This window comes from Canis lupus, chromosome 2 (genome assembly GCF_048164855.1).
Source record: "Canis lupus baileyi chromosome 2, mCanLup2.hap1, whole genome shotgun sequence".
Classification (NCBI taxonomy): Eukaryota; Metazoa; Chordata; class Mammalia; order Carnivora; family Canidae; genus Canis; species Canis lupus.
The window spans coordinates 41,897,319-41,920,849 of NC_132839.1; the positions used below are offsets into that span (position 1 = coordinate 41,897,319).

At 41.2% G+C, this 23,531-nt stretch overlaps 1 protein-coding gene across 10 annotated transcripts in view; it reads left to right on the top strand.

The window, feature by feature from the left end:
- Positions 1-9,443: 9,443 nt before the first annotated feature.
- The window catches only part of CERS3 (ceramide synthase 3), a 121,221-nt gene continuing 107,133 nt past the window's right edge, over positions 9,444-23,531 (top strand). For 6 of the 10 annotated variants that reach the window (XM_072796856.1, XM_072796864.1, XM_072796845.1 and 3 more), the window contains exons 1-3: positions 9,449-9,531; positions 10,107-10,248; positions 21,077-21,338. The gene's annotated coding sequence lies outside the window, so the exon portion shown is untranslated. Of the gene's footprint in view, positions 9,532-10,106; positions 10,249-21,076; positions 21,339-23,531 lie in introns of all 10 variants that reach the window. The other 4 variants (XM_072796871.1, XM_072796877.1, XM_072796897.1 and 1 more) reach the window with 3 other exon arrangements.

Below are 23,531 nucleotides of genomic sequence, written 5' to 3' on the forward strand. Positions count from 1 at the left end.
GTTCAAGCCCTGCATAAGTAGGCTCCATGCCTAATATAATTCTATTCTGTCTTTTTGAGGGGAGGCAGTAAGGCTGTGGTCATAAGAACAAGTCAATACTGGGATGCCTGCGTGGTTCAGTGGTCGAGCCTCTGCCTTAAGCTCCGGAAATGATCCCTAGATCCTAGGATCAAGTCCCACATCAGGCTCCCTGCAGGGAGCCTTCTTCTCCCTCTGCCTGTGACTGCCTCTCTCTATGTCTCTCATGAATAAATAAATAATCTTTAAAATAAAAAAAAAAGGACAGGTCAGTACTCATTCAGGTGGAAATGAAACTAAATAGAGAATTGCTAACTAAGTAATGAGATGCTATCATTAACCAAATAGAAATGCAGAGCTCAAAAAGTTTGGTAATAGAGTTGGTATACATTGGGGCAGTTTCTACATAATTCAAGAAACACATTAAAGAGGTTATTATCAGGGATATTCAATGCACATTGTAAAAGCAAAAGACAAATATCTGGTTAAATAAGATAATATATATACTTAATAGAATACTTTAGAAAGAATGAGTTATATCCATGTTTACATCTACAGTAGAAGGCAAAAGTGAATATTACGGGCTCCCATTTGTTTAAGAAAAGGAGGACAGGTATATAAGAGAGTCCTAATAGTGGTTGCCTTGGGAAACAGATCTAAAGTAGAAAATTTGACCTTCTATATTGTTTTTTACCCTTTTATTTATTTGTTTTTAAGTGGTTACATAGATTTTTTTAAATGTAGTGAAAATAAGTTCTTTTAAGAAAAAAAAACAAAAAACAAAAAACATGATTCTTTATGCTCCTAAGGGTACATACATGTTGAATGCCTTAAAAGCCATGCTTATACAGATGTGGTTTTGAGCTATGTTTCTCCATAAGGTTCATAGGAACCATCAATCCTTTGTTATATTGAAAATGAGGGCAAGGGCCATAGGTAAACGTATGAGTGCTGGCATTTCAGTCTCTGACCCTTGGGTATAAGTCAATTTGTCACACACTCATGAAGCCCTACTAGTGGTGAAGGTGACTGATGGCTATCCTTGGCCATTCAGAATATCGAAGAGCTCTTTTGAGTTAGTCTGTAAAGGAACACCAAGCTAGTGATACTTGCAGGATGAATCCCAACTTCACCTCTTCTTCAAGCAAACACCTCCATGTATCCCAAGTGAATCTAATTTATTGTTTTAACTAAGAATAGATTAAAACAAAGTATGCGTAGAAGTATACAGCTTGGTGGATTTTCATAAAGAACATACCTTTGGAACCAATAACCACATCAAGAAACCACTGACACCCCAGAAGTCCTGCCTGGATCCCCTTCTGACCACTATCGACTGTAAAGGCAATTATCCCAAACCATAGACACCATAGACTGATTTTGCCTGGTTTTATCTTTATATAGATGGAATCATAGGATATGTGCTCTTCTATTTCTGGCTTCTTGATCATTTTGAGGGAGTGGGTTCGAATTTATTTTTTAAATAATTGCCAGATAGCTGGCCTTCAAGTATTATTAGTAACAAAATACTTTTAACACCTCCAAATTGTCTTTGGCACTCCCAACATGCAAGGATGGTGAAATTGACAAACCGGTTGAAACAAAATACAGACTTAAACAGGTTATGCAGGGCCTTGTGCAATTGGCCCCAACCGGCTTCTCCAGCCTCATCTGTTGTTTTGCCCCCTCCCCCCCACCCACTGTCAGCATCACAACCTCTTGTCTTACATATTCATTCCTCAAACCCCATCATAAATGTTGGGCCTGTGAAGCCTCCCCCACACTGTTCTGAACCATTAGGTCTTACGTGCTTTGTATTCTCTTCACTGTGCTCTTTCCTGTACTGTAGCATTTGTCACTTTATATTTTAATTGTTAATCAGTTTTCACGGGCCAAGCTCTTTTTACGTAATTCCTAGTGGATAGTATCATGTCTGTCCCATTATAAGCATCCCACAGATGTTGACTAAATGGGATAGAGCCCTTTCCAAGGACTTGATCATCTCCCAGAGGAGACAGGTGTGCAGAGGCTTACCTTTAACTCTCCCATGATACTTGCTGTGTGCCAGCCACTGTGGTAAGTGCTCTAATAATCCTCACCGTAATGTTGGAAGGCAGGTACTATTATAATACCTATTTCACAGATGAGATTAAGTAACTTGACCAAGATCACTCACCTGGCAAAGCAGCAGAGCCCAGAGAATGGATCCAGGCAGTCTGGTTCCAATGTCTTTTCATCCTCTTCTCCATGATAAGTCATGCCAAAAAGGGATGTGGGGGTCAGATCATCCAGAACGCTTGGTGCTTTGCTAAGCAGTTTTGACTGTTTTATAGACAATGGAGAGCTAATGAGGTTTTTGAGTAAATGACTGGTTTTCTGTTTGGAAAAAAGTGATTTTGGTAGCAATATAGTGGCTAGGCAGACAAGCAGCAAGATTGAAAAGAGTTCTGCAGAAGCCCACTGCCCACTAGAAGGGCAGTGGAGATGGAGAAGAGGCAGTATGGTCCTGGCTAAGCACCTGCATCCAGCTCTCTTCCTACAGAGACTCACTACGACACTAGAATAAAGGGGCCAAAATCAGGAGCAATAAGATACAAGGACTGACTCAGTAGATCTAGGAAAACTAAATTCTTAGCTGCAATGGAAAAAAGTTGAGAAGCATCCTGGTTACCAGGTGGATCCCCCTGAAGACTTAAGGAGTATCAAATACTATACTGTGAACCAAGGGTACTCAGGTACATGAGAGGCTTACTTCCCAGAGGAGTAAAACAGGGCCTTGGGACTTGGGGAACACCAGGCATATCTGAGTATAGGCATATCACACTGAAAAGGGGATTAATTAGACACTGCATATTGAGATCCACTCTGTCCCCAGCCTTCTCCCCCAAGAGAACAGATATCCTTCTGAGGAATCTGATCAACTCAAGAAAAAAAGATCCAAAGATGCATTGGAAGCTTCCCCAAAGAAATTTCTCACCGAGTCACCCACTCTGAAGCCCACAGTCACAAACCACACCCATGTGCATAGACCTTCTGATGGACATTTAAATGCCCAACTCAAGTATGAGTGAATAGCCAAGGATCATCAGGCATTTGGGGAAAGTCTCTAACATGAAAGAGAGGCCAAAACAAACTAGATACATAGGGGAGGAAGTTAATCCATGAACATTCCCAGAGATAAATGATTGTAAAACATATTACATAAAAAAGTGTATAAATAAACAACATGATAGCAGAAATGAAAAACAATGGAAATGTAGTCTAAGTTGAAGCAATCTAGAAAGTACAGCAACAGGACAAGTACAAGAAAAATTTTCAGAACTAAAAGACTTTGTGTCTTAATGTATGCATATATAACTGAAAAGAAAAATATATATATAAATTTTGAAAAGGGAACAGAGGATCAGCCTGAAACAGGTGCCATTTTTTCATTCATGTGGCTAAAGCTGCTGCTGCCCATGGGTGCTTTAGCAAACACGGGAGGCAGTTGCATAGAGGTCTGATGAGAGTCATGGAGCAAGACATGATCATCCTGAGACTAGAGAGAGGAGGAAGAAAAGGCTTGACAGAAGAAGGAAAGTGAAAGGACAAGGACAAGAGAGCAAGAAACACTCCTAGGAAACCCTGAGGTGTTAGGCAGGGCTTTGAGATGGACAATGCATATGCAGTTGAGTATTTCTGAGAAGAAGCCACCGGGTGCTTTGACTCTTCCTTAGGAGGCTGTTGGTTAAGTCTGAGAGAGCAATCTTAGTCGAACCAAGTATGCACAGGAGAGGAGGGAGGAGAAACCCCAAGGACAGTGGTTCAACATATTTGTGTTCTCTACCTTCTGAACAGTGGGATTTTTTCATGGTATCTTTGAAGTGATAGGCTGAAAAGCACACCATCCCAAGTCAACAATAATTTGAACACCATCCCCAAAAGTCCTGTTCTAGTCACCAAGCGCCTCCTCAGGCTCTGGTCTGACCTGCTGCTACTCTTCCCACCTCTTCTCGGGCTTCGACTGCTTCTGGCGTTGGGAAACTTGACCTAAATACTGAACTTTAATTGGTCTTGTCACTGATGACAGTCTGTAGAGTTGTCTTGCTCTATTGTAATGGCTCCTTGAAAACTGTTTGATAAAATGCCTTTCCTGGTTATTATCATAACCCCTACTAGCAAACCAATTTTAAGTTTTTCTGATTATTGTAAGGATGATAGAGCTGAACAATGCAGCCTTTACAGCTAACACCGTTTATCTGCTCCTAATTACAAAACTCCCTAGGATATTTTTTTAAGATTTGGGAAAAGCAGTGATCCTTTTCTAAATTTTCCATTGACACTGAACTTTACCAAGTAGTCTGACCAAACTATATTACAGTTACTTCTGACACTGGGTAAAAGACATGTTTGTGTACAGTCAGTTATTGCTTGCATTTTTCATTTTGGGAACTTTTGCTTTGTTTTAAAAGAAAATACAATCTTTTGGTATGTAAAAGAACTGAGAAATGGCATGTGATCAGGGTATTATTTCCTTCCTGGTGAGAAAGGTTCAGGTATTTTTAGTTTGGTTTAAGACAAGAGTCTACCTAATCACTGAAAGCCAGAGTTGTTTTTGGTTGTTTGTTTGTTTTTTTAAGATTTTATTTATTTATTCATGAGAGACACACAGAGAGAGGCAGAGACACAGGCAGAGGGAGAAGCAGGCTCCTCACAGGAAGCCTGTTGTGGGACTCGATCCCTGGACTGATCATGACCTGAACCAAAGGCAGATGCTCAACCACTGAGCCACCCAGGCATCCCAAACCATCGTTTCAAACATGCATTTACTTTGAAGAGGTCTCCTAGGACTGGCGCTTGGGATTGTTTGTGGCATCATGTCAGCACTTGTGTTTTTTAAATGTTTTAGGCCTTCTGTCAGACACATTTCTCTCTCGAGTCCCATAAAATGGACACACCAGCAGCACATTTATTATTGCCTATGCCTTTTTTTTAAAGGTGTTCAATAAATTGTAATAAGGACTGGCCAGTTTCCTGGAAGCTAAACTATTTTTATTTGCTAAGAAGAGAAAAGTATGTTTTCTATCACTAAATTGCTGGGTGTTTCTGTTTGTTCATTTCTGAACACAAAACAAAAGAGTAGTATAGCTTTCTTGTGTAAAAAACGATTGGAATTTTGACTGTCAGTTTTCTTGTAAATTGTCTTACAAAATCCTTCCTGATTTTGCTTTTTTTTTTTTTTTTTGGTGAAATAAGGATATTTTCCTTACTAGATTGTGGACAAATAAACCACTTTTGATGTCATATGGCATCTTTTGCTTGAATATGGCTTATGCCCTCTTAATTGTGTGTCACTTTTGATATGCATAGGAATGATTTGAATGATGACATGGATGGGAAGGTAAGTGTAACTGGAAAATAAAATTAACTGGCAACAGATTTTCTACCCTATGGGTGAGTTTTGTTACAAACTAAGAGTAGAATCAAAGTAACATTTGAGAGTAATCATAAATAACCCAATTCTCTCAAAGATCCATATGGGCAAAAAAAGAATGTCAGCACACCTTCAGATGGAGATTTGGAAATGGATTCTTTTTTAAAGATTTATTTATTTATGATAGACACAGAGAGAGAGAGACAGAGGCGGAGGCAGAGACACAGGCAGAGAGAGAAGCAGGCTCCTTGCAGGGAGCCCGATGCAGGACTCGATCCCGGGACTCCAGGATCGCGCCCTGGGCCAAAGGCAGGCGCCAAACCGCTGAGCCACCCAGGGATCCCCTGGAAATGGATCTTGAACAGTACTCTGTACTTCCTAGACTGGTATGGAGAAAGAAGAAGCCATTGGGATTCCATCAGAAGCAGTTCTTTTAATAGCATTGTAAAATGCAAATTAATAGCACTGTTTATTTTATTCTTTAATAGTCTTGTGGGGGTATGGCAAAGGCCCATCTTCAGTGAAGATGCGTCACTGCAGTTGTTATAGGTCAGTGGTGACATATCCTCTGTGGGAGGCTGGACTCACAAATACAGTAGTGTGCTATTTGGAATAGTGATATGTGGAACAGATGATGCTGGAACTCTGATGCAGCTACACTGTCTACCCGGACTGTGCTACTTGAGCTATGAACCAGCTGTGAGAAAAATCACTGTGGTATCTAAAGAAAAGTGCATCAGGACCATTCAAGACTAAGGTCTAAGGTTCCCACCTTTATTTTGTGACTTCTAAAGTAAATCTTTTGGAATGTGGGGCATCTGGGTGGCTCAGTGATTGAGCATCTGCCTTTGGCTCAGCTCGTGATCCTGGGGTCCTAAGATCAAGTTCTACATGAGTCCCCAACCAGAAGCCTACTTCTCCCTCTATCTACCTATTTCTCCATGTCTCTCATGAATAAATTAATAAAATCTTTAAAAAAAACTTTTGGAATTATTTCTTTGGTCTGATCATGTACTGTTGACCCTTGAACAATACAGGTTTGAACTGCACAAGTCCACTTATAGTTGGATTTTTTTATAAATACAGTCCTGTGAATATATTTTCTCATCTGTACAGTTTTCTTAGTAACATTTCCTTTCTCTAGCCTACTTTATTATAAGAATACAATCTATAATACACAGAACATACAAAATATGTGTTAGCTAGCTGTTTATGATATCAGTGAGGCTTCTGGTCAACAGTAGGCTACTCGTAGTTAAGTTTTGGGGGCACCAAAAGTTATACATGGATTTTCCACGGCATAGAAGTCAGCACCTCAGCCCCCACATTTTTCAAGAGTCAACTATATAAGCAACAGATAATAGATTTTATAATAAAAACATAATCAAAAAGTTTTTCCTTTTTAATAATCAAAGTTACTCCTTTATTTAACATTTTTAAAAATTTTTATTTATTTATGATAGTCACACAGAGAGAGAGAGAGAGAGAGAGGCAGAGACACAGGCAGAGGGAGAAGCAGGCTCCATGCACCGGGAGCCCGATGTGGGATTCGATCCCGGGTCTCCAGGATCACGCCCTCGGCCAAAGGCAGGCGCTAAACCGCTGCGCCACCCAGGAATCCCAAAGTTACTCCTTTTTATTGAAGTATAACATACATACTTCTTTTTAGTTTTAACCTTCCAGGTGATTTTTCATGTCATAACTTACATAGTTGACATTTTAGTTTATCCTTTCTTGATGTTTTCTTTGTTTTCTCTTGGGTTGCATATGGATTGTTAATTTGTATTTATGTCTTGTAGTTATTTAGAAAACATACCTACTTCTTTTAACTATACAAAACATTATCTTTTTATGCTTTCCAAAAACATGTTTGAAGATTCCTTTTTCTAGTCATCAAAGCCAATACAGAAGCCAAAAGTATAGATTTCATTCATGCAACATTTCATTAATGTTCATTTGCTTGCCCCCTTCACCTCTCCAGCTGTTGCTAATGTTATCTGAATTCATAAACCACATCACCATTCCCAATAAATTTGTACATTATGTATCTTCTCCAAATTTTAATTTTGCTTTTTCCATTCCATTTTATTATTATTATATTTATCACTATTATTATATTGATAACTTAGTCTTAACTCTTCTTTCCTCTTGATTCACAGTGTATCCAATGAGCTAATCTTAATTTTGATTCCTCTCTGGTAAAGTTTCCAGAAAGCATGACTGGGAGTGTGCCTCTCAGCAACCTTCCTAGGAAGAGGGGTATATTTTCTGAAAGCTTGAATATCAAAATGTGTCTTTCAGTCGCCATTCCTTTGTTGACTAAATGACAAGTTGTTTGGGAACAGTTTTTGTGTTGCAATTTTTTCTTAAATGGTTGCCATTTTGCTCCATTGTTGTTTATTTTTTTATGTTTTAGTTTCAAAGAGTTTATTTTCTTTAATTTTTTATTTAAATTCAATTTAGTTAGCATACTGTATTATTAGTTTCAGGGACAGAATTTAGTGATCCATTTTTCTATTCCTGTTGTTCTGGAGGAGACAGGTGAGACCATCCTCAACGGGTTATTTTTAGGTTAACTGTGATTTTCAAATGGTACATCCCAAATAATTTCTTGTCCTTGAAATGCAAAAATGTCCTGAAATTATATCTAGATGTGGTTCTCTTTTGAGTACTCTTACCTAGAACATGAGTCGTTTATACCATCTCAGATGTTCTTTAAGTAATCATTTGTAGATGGAGTTTCTGCTTTTTCCCTCATGCTTATCTTCCTCTCTTAGCACTTTGATCTTTGTTCTTCTGTGTACTCTGGGAGAATGTCTGAACTCTTTACTTCTTTATACCTGATTTGCTTTTCTCCAACGTCAGTTCACCCCATCATCACCTCCAAAGCAGGTGTTAAATCTGTGATTATTTTTCTATTTCCTTGAAATCTTTCATCCATCTCTGCTCGTATCTCAACTCCTTGCTTGCAATTTTATCTCTTCCTGAGCTCTCTTTGATGCCTTTTCACTTTTATGTCATGGAAAACATATTAAGACTTAAAACTTAATAAAACCTAATAATAAAGTTGCTTATTACTAAGAACATACATCACTTATTTTTTTGTGCAGAGAAATAGCAAAAATAGCTATCATTTTCTGAATACTTATTTTTACCAGATATTATACTAAACATTTTGTAGACTTTATATCACACAATCCTTAAGACCCCTGCAAGGAGGAGTTATTATCCTCATTTTACTTATGAGGAAATTAGCATTTTAAAAAGCTATAAGAAGCATTAAAAAACCTGAGGTCATATACCCCAAAGTCATTAAATTGAAGAGTCAATAATTTGAATCCGGGCTGTCTGGTTCCAAAGCTTGTTTTCCTAACTACTACACTATACTATCTCCTCTATAAATGATTTTCACACATTTATATTTTAATCAAATATTCAAAGAAATAATATTCTTCCTCTTTTGTTGGAGATTTTTCACTGCTCCTTTTTAGCTATAGTCTTTGTATTGATCTATCTCTGTTCAATCATCCTTGTAATGAGATCACTGCCTACCTAGACTTAAGAATTATTCTAGAACTGCTTCCAGCTGCCTCTCCCCGCACTGGGAAGTTGTGAGGAGTCTGTAGACCAATTACAATGTTACTTACCCTCTGGGGAGGTTGTAGTGCAGGAAGAAGGGCGCCGTGTTTGGAGTTACAAAAAAGCCAGGTTGGAATCCCAGCCGTGCTATGTACTAGCGCGGCAGCTCGGGCCGGTTCCTTAGCCCGTGTTACAGTCTGTGTTGCAAGGTCAGGGACAGTGCCTGCCGTGCCCCCCAGCACCTGCACCTGCACCTGCGCAGGAAGCTTGACGGGATGAGCCCTGGGTGTTATACTGTATGTTCGCAAATCCAACTCCAATAAAACACACACACACACACACACACACACACTAATAAAGGAAGCTGCTGTCATTCCCGTGCACTCTTCGGGCGGCCTGCGCTGGGGCTCACCCCCGCCCCGCCCCCAGGCCTGGAGGGGTCCTAGTCCCAGGATGCACCGCTGCGCTGCCCCGGCCGGGCTGGGCGCACTCAAGTCTCGGCCTCTGAGCAGAGGAGAAAGGTGCGGGGGAGGGATGAGGCTGCCAGGCCGTGCCGGTGGGGGTGTACGCGGGACCCGCAGACCCCGCGGTGCGGGAGTCAGTGCTGCGTGGCCAGTGCCGGCGTCCCCGACCCGCCTCGGCCTCGTCCCCGGCCCCTGTGCCCCCGCAGGCCGAGGGGCTGTCTCGGCCCCTGTCTCCGCTCAGACCTAGCCCGGCCCCTGTCCCCACACAGGCCGAGGCCATGCCCTGGGTCCCCGTGCCCCACAGGCTGAGGCCCTGTCCCTGTCCCCATGAAGGCTAAGGCCCTGCCCCTGTTCCCAACCCCCCACAGGCCAAGGTTGTGCCCTGGGTCCCTGTACTCCCGCAGGCAGAGACTCTGTCCCTGTCCCCCTGCAGGCTAAGGCCCTTGTCTCTGTCCCCTGCAGCCTGAAGCCCTGCCCCTGTCCCTGTCCCACCCCCCAACCCCTGCAGGCTGAGGTGGTTCCCTGGGTCCCTGAGTCCACCCAGGCTTTGTCCCAGGTCCATATCCCCATGTAGCCTGAAGCTGTGTCCCGGTGCCCACCTAGACCAAGGCCTTGTCTCTATTCCCACTCAGGCGAAGGTCTGACCCTGTCACCCTGCAGCAAAGCCGTGACTTGGGTGCCTGTCCCCTCACAGGGTGAGGCCCTGTTCCTGTCCGCGCACAGACTGAGGCGGAATCCTGGGCTGAGCTGCCTCCCCTTTGCTGTAACCCACAGGTACTGGGCCTTGCAAAGTCAGGCACATCCCAGAGCTAGAGCATCAAGCTGTTCCCCATCTTTGCCTTTGTGAGTCTTTGTGAATCGCTGGGTAGGCCCCATCTTTTCTGGATATTAACCCCACCCAGGTGAAGAGAGATCTAGCCCAGATTACTGTAGTTCTCTGTGGTAGGGGGCTCAGCAGGGAGTCCCAGAGACTGTCCAGAAATGGATTTGAGAGCCTAGACTCGATTCACAAGCTGCTGTGGCCTTTGTACCACTGGCCAGGAAACCTCTCTGAGTAGACTCTCTTTTTGTCGGGTAAAAGTTATTATCCCTACTTTAAAAAAATACTGAAAATATGCTTTTACTTACTCTAAAATTCAAGAAAATTTATCAAGGTTCCCAGCATTTGCTTAGACTCTGTAAAAGAACCCTCTTCCGTGTAGTCATAGTTTGGAGTCTGAAATCACCTCTGAAGTTTGATGCACATGCCAGTTTTTCTTTTATCTCATCAGAAAGTGTCTTTAACTGGAATGAGAAAAAAGTCGTATATTGAATTGTAGGAAGGGTAAAGCAATCCAATTAGGTTATTTGAACCCTATAAATTGTGCTCCATCATCCATTAATGGGTCAGTAAACCAGATGAATAGGTCCAGACTGGAATTTTTTGAAGAGTCAAGATTAGACTAGAATAGACAATAGAGTACATCACAAATGATATGGATAAGTATTGTTTTGTGAAACTTTGGTTTCAGTTATATATATTTGTATGTATATTTATATTAGGTCATAATATAAAAGGTATGTATTGTGGATTATATTTTAAAAATTGAGTTACTGGTTTAGATCAGGATAAATATGTTACATATACAGAAAGTACCCCTGCAGTAGTCATAACCTATCTTAATAACAATGATTGGAATTGTAGAAGAGTCATATGGTATTTCTGTCCTAATTAGCTCTGTGTTTTATGTTTACTTTACATGGTATTAGCATGGCATGTACCTGGGTATCTGATCATTAGTGTAGATCATTGCTGATATGTAAGGAATGGAACAGCTAAATTGCTTCAGTATATGGGCTCAGTCCCTCTGGTGGTCACCGATTATGGCAGCCACAAGCCATCGTTACTATGAAATTATGCATGATTTATACATTCTTCTATTACACATGTGACCATATGAGGATCTTTGCTTTACATTGTCCCTGCTGAAACGCAGTAATGAAGTTCAACAGTCCAAGAGTTTTCTGGTCTGTTCTAGTTACTCTGCTACTGTCTCTGAAAACTTAGGACCTTGATACAGAGCATATCTGAGGCTACCGGGGTATTGATTGCTACTGACAGTTAGATGGTTTTCTTTTCAACTTTGAAAACATAGTATTTTAACTGAAATCTGAAGCCCTTCATGCTTATTAGGATAATTATTTTCATATTTTGTATTTGCATCTGTTTGTTGAATGGTTGGTTGGTTGGTTGATTTTGATTTTAAGGATTTAAGTAATGAAAAGTTTGGACTAGAGTTGTTGCGGATAATTTCCCTGTGTACAATTTATCCTCTAAAGTTCATGCCAGATATTTAATTATAAATGGCTAGTATTCTGTTTTGCAAATGGGCCCTGCAGACAGTTTAAAATGGTCAAGCAAACTATTTTTGTTGTGACCCTGCTTACTGGTGTCATAACTGCTATGATAGGAGCTCCATAAACATGTGAATGGATGAACATTATAAATTATTCAGGTAAACATTCGGTGATACGTATTATTAGTTGTTAGTAAAACTCAACTTTTATACCTGGTTTCTTTAAAGAGACACTAATATTTAGCAGGTGTATCTCTGTTATAAGACATCCGTTGTGTAAGTGAACAGAAGTCATCCTACATTATTGAACACTTTCAGACAACACCCAATAGTGAAATATGCTATGGGACATTTGAGTTTCGAATTCAAAACCAGTGTAATGTAAAAGAGGTTAAAAAAAAGTGTTTTTTTTTTTTCCTGATGTGAGGTCTCAGGAGAAGGCAGGGAAGGATGCTTTATAGTCAACATTGTGTGTGGTATTTTGCTCATATCCTTCTAGGGTCTTCCAAAGTGTTAGTCCCCAGCACTCGCTGCATAGCGCAGTGGACCTAGGGACTGTCTCCCACAGAAGGAGAGCAAAGGGCTGCTGACATTCAGGGAAGCAGGGATCATAGCTGCCTTGTTCACTGTGATTTCCCTATTTTCGGGCACGTAGGAGGTGCTCAATAAGTAGTTGTTGAAGAAATGAAAATACCATTGAAGGAGGAAGAGCGGCCTTTTAACATATAGCTTAAAATATAAGAGGAAGGAGTGTTAACAGAGCCTTAACTAATATTTATTGTGAGTGTCCTCTGAACCTGGTAGTGTTTCTAGGCTATCTGGGTTCATAGGGTGTTTATAACTCATATCAGAGACAAGACACACACCTGCCTGTGTATGTGTGTGTACATACACAAACATTGATCAGGTTGTATTATGGAAGTGTTTTGTGCTATGCTGGTAGAGAATGCACTGCACGTAAAGTGAGGCTGATGGCATGTATGGATAAGTGTAAGGGCTCGAGGAAGAGAAAGGTGATTCAAGTTGATTTGAGAGGCAGAATCTCCCAGAGGAAATGGTTGGGTCTAGGATGTGGACAGACCATAGGTGGGCATGAGCAAAGATCAGAGTGAGCAGCATGAACATAGCCACGGGCTTAGCCCAGGAGCTTACTGTATTGGGGTACAATGAAGTGCAAAAGTGGGACAGGCTAGATGGGGATCACATTTTGGAGGGGAGCTTAGGAAATAGGCAGTTATAGTTTAGATTGAATGTACCAGCATAAGGAAGCCATAAATTGTAGAGCAAGGAAATAGTTTAATAAAGGCCGTGTTTCGACATTACTTGGTAATAGCATGCAGGAGGACAGCTCTACCTGAGGGATTGGAAACGAAAAGGAACCACCCCCCCCTCCCCCCACCCAGATTGGGATCTCAATACCATACTTAGTTCCACTGGGATGTTCTGATCACTGTGAGTACTTTGGTGGCACAAAAGCAACTGATGAGGGGAAATATATTTGGTTTAGAACTCCACCAAAGAGAGTCTGGAAATGACCAAAGAGTGACCAAGCCGGTTTAATAGCCACGATCCCACAGACGGTCAACACTCAACCTCAAGCCTGGCTGTGTTTCTAGTGCCCTATGGAATAACCAGTCTTTTATTAAGCAGGCAGATTGGGGGAGAGTCTTGTTTTTGGGAAGGAGTCTTAGCTGGTGACTTCATGAAAGTTAGTCTGGCTTTTTAAAAAATCATACACAAGACTTGATAAGCTGAAGAGAGGTGCCTGATTCCTTGTTGGCAGGTGGCATCTAGGGTATAGGATAGGAGAGAGACCAGAGTAAAAGGGCAAAGATATATGGCAATCTCCTTGAGATCAGAGACATTGTCTCCACCTTGTATGACACCTGTATGTCAAGCACCTTGTATAAGTACACGTACTGAATGAATGACAGCTGGATGGATAAGGGGCATTTTGTTTTCCATTACCTTGTCACGCATAACATGGTATTGACAGCCCAGGCATTTACTGAGACATTCATCTCCGTCTTAACTCCCAGAGCTTCCTACCTACGTAAGTGCTGATGCAGCCCATATAAGTATATTCAAAGTACATGGAGTAGTTACTCTGATGCCCAACACAATGCTGGATACAGGGAGCACAGATGTTAAAGCTACCACATTCTACCTTCACAGACTGAGACAGTTGTGGGATTAGTTCTGGGGATGAAAACTTTATCTGCCACTTCTGCCTGCTTCCTGATGCCATATTATGTAGTCTTAGCTCCTCACTTAAAATCCATGGCTATGCCTGCTTGCATGTTGGAATAGTGAATTGTCTGGGAGTCCATCTCCTCTATCGTCCCAATTTATACCTATACAGAGCATATAAATATACACACACTGCATACACATATGTAGATTTCCCTCTGCACTCTGTACAGTAGGTTTGTGAATACTTATGCTCATCTATATGAATGTGTGTCTATATTAGTTTGGGCAATCATGCTATGTTTTTATTCTTGAGATCCTCAGCTCCTTCAAAAGATACAATGACCCTGGCACATAGTATGAGCCCAATAAAATACTTGATGAATGAGTTAATGAATAAATACTATGTTCAGAAAGTAGTAATGGGTGCTACTGAGAGACTTTTACTCCAAGATTTAACTGGAGAAACTAAGACCAAATGCATGATATAAAGTCTATTACAAAGCAACACAGGAGTAAAGCTCATAGATAAAATAAATTAGTAATAGTAATTATAATTATCATCATAGCTGATGAGATATGTCTCAGAGGGCTTCTTCCGATATGCCAGGTACTCTCCTAAGTGCTTTTATGTATATTAACTCATTTAATGTTTCTACAACTCTGAGGTATTGCTGTTATTCTCTTCATTTTGCATGTGAGAAACTCACAGGACTGAAAAGTTAGGTGACTTGCCTGGAGTCACATAGCCAATAAGCATAAGATCACATAGCACAAAGTGGGACAAGGGTTTAGCAACAAAAGCTTTCTGGAAGAGGCGAGTTGAGATGTGGCCTGCCCCCATCACCCTCAGCCACACCCAGGGCCAGGAGCCATATGCACAGACCTTCTGGCTATCTCTTAGTGAGGGCTGTGGACCAAAAGGTTGTTGAGAGCCAACTCAAACGACAATGTGTGATCTGGCTGTCATACAGCTCCATGGCCTTCCCAGAGTACGTGCCAGATGGATTCTAAAAACACTTTGCTTCAAATACTCAGTATGTGACAGATCTAAATCTTTGAGGGAAAAATCTCCCCTTCTCCTAACTAACTCAGAATAGAACCAGCCATCTTCATGACACCCAATACCCACTTCTAAGTTCTGAGGAAGCCCAATGAATTACCTTTGAACACAATGTGGTAGATAGGAAAAGACACAATCAAAGATGTGCCCTCCCAACACAGAACATAGACTCTGTGTGAAGAATTATTCTGACTCCTGAGGATTCAGCAGTGAACAAGGCAGACAAAAGTCCCAGCCCTCATGGTGCTGACATTGTAATTCGGGAGATAGGTCATAAAGGCAATAAGAGGTTACATATGTCAGAGGGTGATGATTGAGATATAAGCAGACATAGAGCAGGAGGGGAAGGAGCTTTCAGACACAAAACAGAGAGGGATAGGGGATACTCAAGTATGAATGTATGAAAACCCTTAGTTCTGATGATCTGCTCTTCAATTTCCTCACTTTCTCTCAAATTATCTCCCAGAAAAACTTGTGATGCTGGGCCAAGGAGAGTGTGGAACCTGGTGGATGGGAGGTAAAGGAGATTCTGTTCAGGTGCTATGCAGGAAGACCTGTATGACTTCACTTTATTGTGTTTCACAGACAATGCTTTTTTTTTTTTTTTTATGAATTGAAAGTTTGTGGCAACCTTGCGTCGAGCCATCAAGGAAGTCTATCAGTACCATTTTCCTAACAGCATTGTTTACTTTGTGTCTCTGTCATGCTTTAGTAATTCTCACAGTATTTCATACTTTTTCATTATAATTAAATTATATCTATTACGGTAATCTGTGATCAGTGATTTTTGATGTTACTGTTGTAATCGTAAGACAACAAACTTGACCAATAGATGTATGTGTTCTGAGCGTTCCCCCAGTGGGCTGCTCCCCCACCTCTATCCCTCTCCTTGGGTCTTCCTATTCCTGAGGCACAACGATAATGAATTTAGGCCAGTCAATAACTCTACAATGGCTTCTAAGTGTTTAAGTGAAAGGAAGAGCCACATGTCTCTCACTTTAAATCAAAAGCTAGAAATGATTAAACTTAGTGAGGAAGGTGAGTCAAAAGCTAAGATGGGCTGAAAGCTAGGCCTCTGGTGTCAGTTAACCAAGCTGTGAATACAAAGGAGAAGTTCTTAGAGGAAATTAAAAGTGCTATTCCAGTGAACACACAAATGATAAAAAGCGAAAGTTTTATTGCTCATGTGGAGTAAGTCTTAGTGGTCTGGATAGAAAATCAAACCAGCCACACATTCCTTTAAGCCACACCTAATCTAGAGCCAGGTTCTGACTCTCTTCTATTCTGTGAAGGCTGAGAGAGGTGAGGAAGCTGCAAATGAAAAGTTTGAAGCCAGCAGAGGTGGGTACATGAGATTTAAGGAATGAAGCTGCTCTCATAACATCAATGTGCAAGATGAAGCAATAAGTGCTGATGTAGAAGCTGCAGCCTATTAACCAGAAGATCTAGCTAGGATAATTCATGAAGGTGACAGTAGATTGTCAATGTAGACGAACCAGCCTGCTATTGGAAGAAGATGCCAGCTAGGATTTTCAAAGTAGAGAGGAAAAGTCAATACCTGTTTTCAAAGCTTCAAAAGACAGGCCAACTCTTATTAGGGGCTAATGCACCTGGTGAGTTTAACTTGAGGTGAAGTTTGGGGGAGCACTTGTTATTTCGAAAATCCAAGGGCCTTAAGAATTATGCTAAATCTACTCTGCCTATGCTCTATAAAGGGAACAACAAAGCCTGGATAACACCACATCTGTTTACAACATGGCTTACAGACTATTTTAAGTCTACTGTTGAGACTTGCTGCTCAGAAGAGAAGATTCCTTTCAAAATGTTCCTGCGGGTTGACAATGTACCTGGTCACCCAAGAGCTCTGAGGGGAGATAGACACTAAGATTAATGTTGTTTTCATGCCTGCTATCACAACAGTCATTCTGTGGCCAATGGATCAAGGAGTGATTTCAAGTCTTATTACTTAAGAAACACATTTCATAAGGCTCTGGCTGCCACAGGTAGTGATTACTCTGCTGGATCTAAGCAAAATAAACTGAAAACCTACTGGAAAGGATTCATCATTCTATGTGGCACTAAGAACATTTGTGACTCACAGGAAGAGGTCAAAGAATCAACGCAAACAGGAGTTTGGAACAAGTTGATTCCAATTCTCATGGGTAGCTTCAAGGAATTCAAGACCTCAGTGGAGGAAATAACTAGAGATGTGGTGGAAAGAGCAGGAGAACTAGAATTAGAAGTGGAGGCTGAAGATGAGCCTGAGCTGCTGCCATCCTGATCAAACTTAAATGTATGAAGAATTATTTTTTTAGGAATAAGCAAAGAAAGTGGTTTCCTTAGGTGGAATCTACTCCTGGTGAAGATTCTGTGAAGACTGTTGAAATGATGACCAAGGATTTAGAATGTGAAATAAACTTAGTTGATAAAGCAATAGCAGGTTTTGAGAGGATTGACTCCAATTTTGAAAGAAGTTCTACTGTGGGTAAAAATGCTATCAAGCAGCATCACCTGCTAAAGAAATGGTTCATGAAGGGAAGAGTCAATCAACGTGGCAAACTTCACTGTTGTCTTATTTTAAGAAATTGACACAGTCATGCCAACCTTCACAGCCACCACTCTGATAAGTCAGCAGTCATTGACATCAAGATAAGACCTTCTACCAGCAAAAAGATTAGGACTAGTTGAAAGCTCCAGTGTTGGTTAGAATATGTTTAGCAATAAAGTATTTTTAAGTTAAGGTATATACACATTTTTAAAGATATAATGCTTTGCACATTTAATATACTATAGTATAGTAGAAAGATAAATTTTATATGCACTGGGAAGCCAAAAAATTCCTTGCCTAGCTTTATTGAGATGTTCACTTTATTGCAGTGGTCTGGAACACACTCTGAGGTGTGTCTGTAATCTATAATCCATTGTGGGGATTCAGGCAAATCATCTGGGGAGATTTTTATGTCAAGAAGATGTAGTCTTCACATTCCAGGCATTTGTGAAGACTTTGGCTTGTTTTGTTATATCCCATGGGAGTTTCTCCACACACCTATTTAGAGAATGCAGTTTGGTAGCATTTTGACTTAACATTTCTATGAGAAAACTTTTGTATTTGGAAAGTCTGTGAAAATGATAAGATGAAACATTATAAGAAAACACAGTTTTTATTCATAAGCCACCCCCCTCCGCCACATTGGACTCAGTAGGCTAAGATCAATATGGCCCAAACTGTATTCATTAAGATTCTTGGAAGGGATTCTTTCCTTTGAGGTAAAAGCAGATCAATTCCATCAAACTTACATTTTCTTCTCTAGAGAGTTAGCTTAAGGCTTGCAACATAACATGCCACTTAGAATATCAGAAACTGTCCCACTCCCCTTTCCTCTGTGTCTACACCTTATGTGCCCTCTGCTTCTGGCTAGCAAAGCTCTGGACACAGTTTCTAGATCCATGCTTCCTGCTGTGGCTCTGAAGCCATTTTCCTGTGTCCTGCTTCCACTATTTTTCTCTTGTGAGTTCTTCAGGGGCTCTTTATAATCTTTATTTTTATTTTTAAAGATATTGTTTATTCATGAGAGACACCAGAAGAGAGGCGGAGACATAGGCAGAGGGAGAAGCAGGCTCCCTGTGGGGAGCCCGATGTGGAACTTGATCCCAGGACCCCAAGATCATGCCCTGAGCCAAAGGCAGACGCTGAAGCACTGAGCCACCCAGGCACTCAGCTCTCCAGAATCTTGACTGGCTTTGTATAGGGTTCTCACTGCTTTTCTTCCTCTCTCCTGTATTGTGGGTAAAATTCCTTGGGTTTTGTAATGCAGCCCTTTCTGCTTCCCACAAATCTTGTCCCCTAATATTGGGTTTAACTGCTTACCTTTGTCAGAGGTGTGATGTTCACTTTTAAAAATGCAATGAACCATTGAGATTTAATAAACAACCTCTACTAATAATGATTTAAAATACACAACAGATTTAATGCCTTAACTCGCTTCTAAACTTTTCTCATAAAATAAGACAGTTAAGTATTACCTAGACAAAATGACACCCACACAGGCCTCTTGCTCTATCATGCTTCCCTGGGTTCTCTTCTGTTAGCAGTGAACTGATAAAGTTATCAATCATGAGGTACAAGTGAGAAAGAGAAAAGGGAAAAGGCAGGACCTTAGCAGTCTTCAAAAGAACCGTATTTGTATTGATGTGTCTTCTGCAGAGGGGTCGTGCACAGATACACTGGGCTTATGTGTAGGTCACAACTCACAAACCATCAGAATTCCTCACTTCCATCCCCCTGGCTCTTGCACACTATTGCATCAATTGTGCAACAGGTTAATTTTTGCCTCTGTAGCTCAAGGAACAAGGGACTACACCTTGACACTGACTCAGTGCAGCTTATGATAATGGGATTCTTTTGATTATGGAGGAGGTATTGAGCTATGTAGGTTGCAACCAGGAACCAGGTGTCTCCTGTGCTAAGGAATCTTATCAGAAAAAAAGTGACTGGTATAGCTTTATCATCAGGGAAGAGAGACACGATAGAGAAAAACAATATTACTTTTTAAAAAGATTTTATTTATTTATTCATGAGACACACAGAGAGAGAGAGGCAGAGACACAGGCAGAGGGAGAAGCAGGCTTCCTGTAGGGAGCCTGATGTGGGCCTCCATCCCAGGACCTTGGGATAATGACCTGAGCTGAAGGCAGAAGCTCAACCAGAGAGCCACCCAGGTGCCCCAAGAAAAACAATTTTAAAGAGGAAGGTAAGTTAGGTGGCAGTTGGAGAAGGATGAACCAAGAAAGGGAGTAGCACGGGGTCAGGAAGACCAGGCAATTCTACATAGTCACCTGGCAGGATGCAATGAGAATCTGAACTACAACCTGCCTCACTTAGTGACCACTCTGCTGGGCGTTCAGCCCTCCTGCCAGATGAGCTCTAAATCTTCTGAACCCCTTCAGAGCAAAAAGAAAGTCTGGGAAGAAAAAAACAGGCCAAGAAGAAAGTTGAACGAGTGTCTGGTGAGTGGGCCTTTACCAATCCTTCTTTGAACTGAATTCAGTGAAACCCGAGAAGCCTTGGAGTCTGAGACTGGCCTTTCCCCTTCTCTGCTTCTGGTCAATTTTTAATTTGCTGTCATCGATTAGCTGACAGGAGAAGAAAGATACCTCTCAGCAGCTGAAGTAGACAGATGGGAAGGGCCTCGAATCAGGCCCTCAGAGTGGGCGGCGCTGCCCAAACCGCCTGGGAGGTGAGTTTTGGCTCCGAGGGGTACAAGAACCAACTTGCTGAAGCTTCCTTGCTCGTCAGGGCACCTTAAAGAGTCCACACCCGGAGTTGTTTCATCTGCAGGCAAGAGAAAGTGAAAACGGCCCCCAAAGGTCTCCCTTCTCAAATAAACACTGTAAATGTAGGGAAACTTGCCTTTGAAGTTGGAAGTGCCTCAAGCAGACAGACCAATGACTGTTAGTATCCTGCTACTAACAGGTTTGTCTTCCATTGTCTGTAAGGTCTGTTCTTTGAGGTTGACATAAATAAAAACAAAGAAAATTACCTCTGACTCTTCTAAAAGAAAAAGGTGGCCAGATTTTTATTGGGGAGGCATTATATGGTTCCCCAAAAAGTGAATCACCCCCACCCCAGGTGCCAGGAAACAGTCAGAGAAGTCACCTTTCTGTGGACTGGTGCTCCCTAGTGGATGTGTTTTGGGGCGTATTGATGGTGCTGGTGGTGCTGGTGCTGCTGGTGGTGATTCAGTTAGCACAAATCCCCACCAACACTCACAGGCTTCTAGAACATGCCATAGCTGTCAGACCCGCTCGCCTTGGGCAATAGTGTGGGCTTGTCACACTATAGTGTTTCAGGTTTCTCTCCACCGCATAAACCCCTTCCTTTCAGTACAAACAGTAAGACCATCTTGTTCAGTTGTTGACTAATGACTGTGTGCACCAGAACCAACAGCGATGAGGCAACTAATGCCTTTGTAATCCTGGGTCTGACTGAATTCCAGTTTTCTCCTCTCCCAAGTGGTGAAACAGGAAGCCACATCCCATCAGGAAGAACCAGAAAGTGCCATCCAGTAGCTTTGCCTCACGTCACTGATCGCCCTCAGTCAGAAATCTAGACCTGCAACTTTAGAGGGTGGGTCGCTGAAAGAATTTGAGAGCTTACGCAGAGATGAGATGTGTTGCTCTCTGACAAGAACAAGGCTGACTGGAACGCTGGAAATCTGGCTCTGACTGCTCTTCACAGGCAAGGGGCATCTATTGTGGACTGAAGTTTCTGGAAGGTAAGCACGATTTCGCTGATGTTGCCATTTGAGAACTCTCAAACCATGTCGGCCCTGACTCTGTGTGTGTGTGTGTGTGTGTGTGAGAGAGAGAGAGAGAGAGACAGAGAGAGACAGAGAGACAGAGAGAGAGAGACGTTCAGAATGCTCATTTTTGGCCTGCTGTTCAGAAAGAGACTCAGAAAAGAGAGATTTGAAGCCCATTGCTTGATGAGTTTTACCTCAGAAGTATTCAGTCGTGGAGAGCCAATGCTGAGGTCCAACTCCTCTGCCCTATAGCACTTGCTCTTTGGCAAATTTACGTGGATTCATTGTAGGGACAGGAAGGATTGTTCAGCCTGCAGAATCTGATGCTGAGCACTCAGTCAGCACAGCCCGATTTATGAGGAAAGAAAAATGGAAAGGGTGACCACAAATTTCCAGGGTAGCATGGCTAAGGCCATTTCAGACCATGTCAGAATGTCTTAAATTTGGAACAAGGCAAGACTTGCTTGCCTCACAGAGTGGCAAACTTTTCTATGGTAGCTCTCTTTTGAGCAAGAGAGTCTCCACACTGTATCCAGAAGACATTAGCTGATTAGTTCTACAACTACCAGCCTTAGGTAGAGAAATGTAATAAAACCTTTCTTTTCTTAGTTAGAAAAGAACACAACACTAGTTGTGTACGTGTTAGCAAGGATGTTCTCTTAGGCAATTTTATTTCCTGAAAAGCCTTACACAGGGCAAGAGAAGGAAACTTTTGGGATTCACCAGATGATGCATATTAATTTATTCATAAATCCCTATTATTCAAGTGCCTTTTATACCATGAGTGACGGTTCTGACTAAACAGCAACTTTTTTTTTTAAACAGCAACTTTTCATGCCTCTTCCCCTACCCCTTTTTTTTTTTTTTTTTTAAAGAAAGGGGGTTTCCACTTAAAATTTCATCAGTGAATTTGCTGGATAAAGGGGCAAATTCTTTATGGGGAAAATAGGTAATATGTGCATAGTCTTCCCTTTAAAAATATTTCTGCCTTTTCTAAAAACAATTGAGTTGGTTGACATAAGTTTGAAGATAATTCTGGGTTGGTAATAATCTACATAATTCTAGGGTAGTAATAATCTACATTTATTGAGTCCTTGCTCTGCATAAATGCATTGCCCATTTAATTCAGTGAGATAGAATTATGTTATGCAGTTTTCAGATGAGAACATTTCATTTTAATGAAAGGTATAGTGGCATGGCAGGGAAGTGACAAGGTCCAAACTCTGTTGTCTTTCTGCACAAAGAAATATGTGTTTGGAGCCTTCTATATTCCCATCCCATCCCATCAGCTCTTCAGAGTCCTTGTCACATGGAGGGGTTTCTAAACCCATGATAATATGTAAATATGCTAACTTGGTATCTTATAGCAAAAGACCAAAAGTCAGTCTATAATTTGTTCCTTTTAGGGTGAAAACATGGTGTGGTGGACAGAATATTGGCTAGAAAGGCAGACAGATCTAAATTTGAATTCCTGCTTTCTGCCTACTATTTGTGTTATTCAGTAGGTCAGTGAAATTTTTCAAACCTCAGTTTCTTTATTTATAAGCTAATATAACGTCCACCACACAGGGTTATTTGTTAGAAGGAATAGAAAAACAGGGTATGCAAAATGCCTTCTGCATGACTGATAAATGGTAGGCTTTGGATAAATAGTATTCCAATAATTCCAGATAAACCTCCAATTATTTACTGATGCTTTTGGTGTGCTAGATCCTGTTCTGGGCTCAGGGGTAACATCAGTGAAGGAGGGAGACAAGACTGCCCACATGGGCAAATTTGTTTATTCTATCATAGCTGTCACTGACTTTCTTTGAAAATCAGGAACTGGAGGGTATTATACGAGTGAAACAAGTCAATCAGAAAAAAGACAGTCATATGGTTTTACTCATATGTGGAATATAAGAAATAGTAAAAGGGATTATAAGGGAAAGGAGGGGAACTGAGTGGGAAAAAATAGAGAGGGAGACAAACCATGAGAGACTCCTAACTCTGGGAAACAAACAACGGGTTGCAAAAGGGGAGGTGGGTTGGGGGATGGGGTAACTGGATGACGGGCACTGAGGAGGACACTTGATGGGATGAGCACTGGGTGTTACACTATATGTTGGCAAATTGAATTTAAATTAAAAAACCCTGAAATTAAAAAAAAAAAAAAAAAGAAAATCA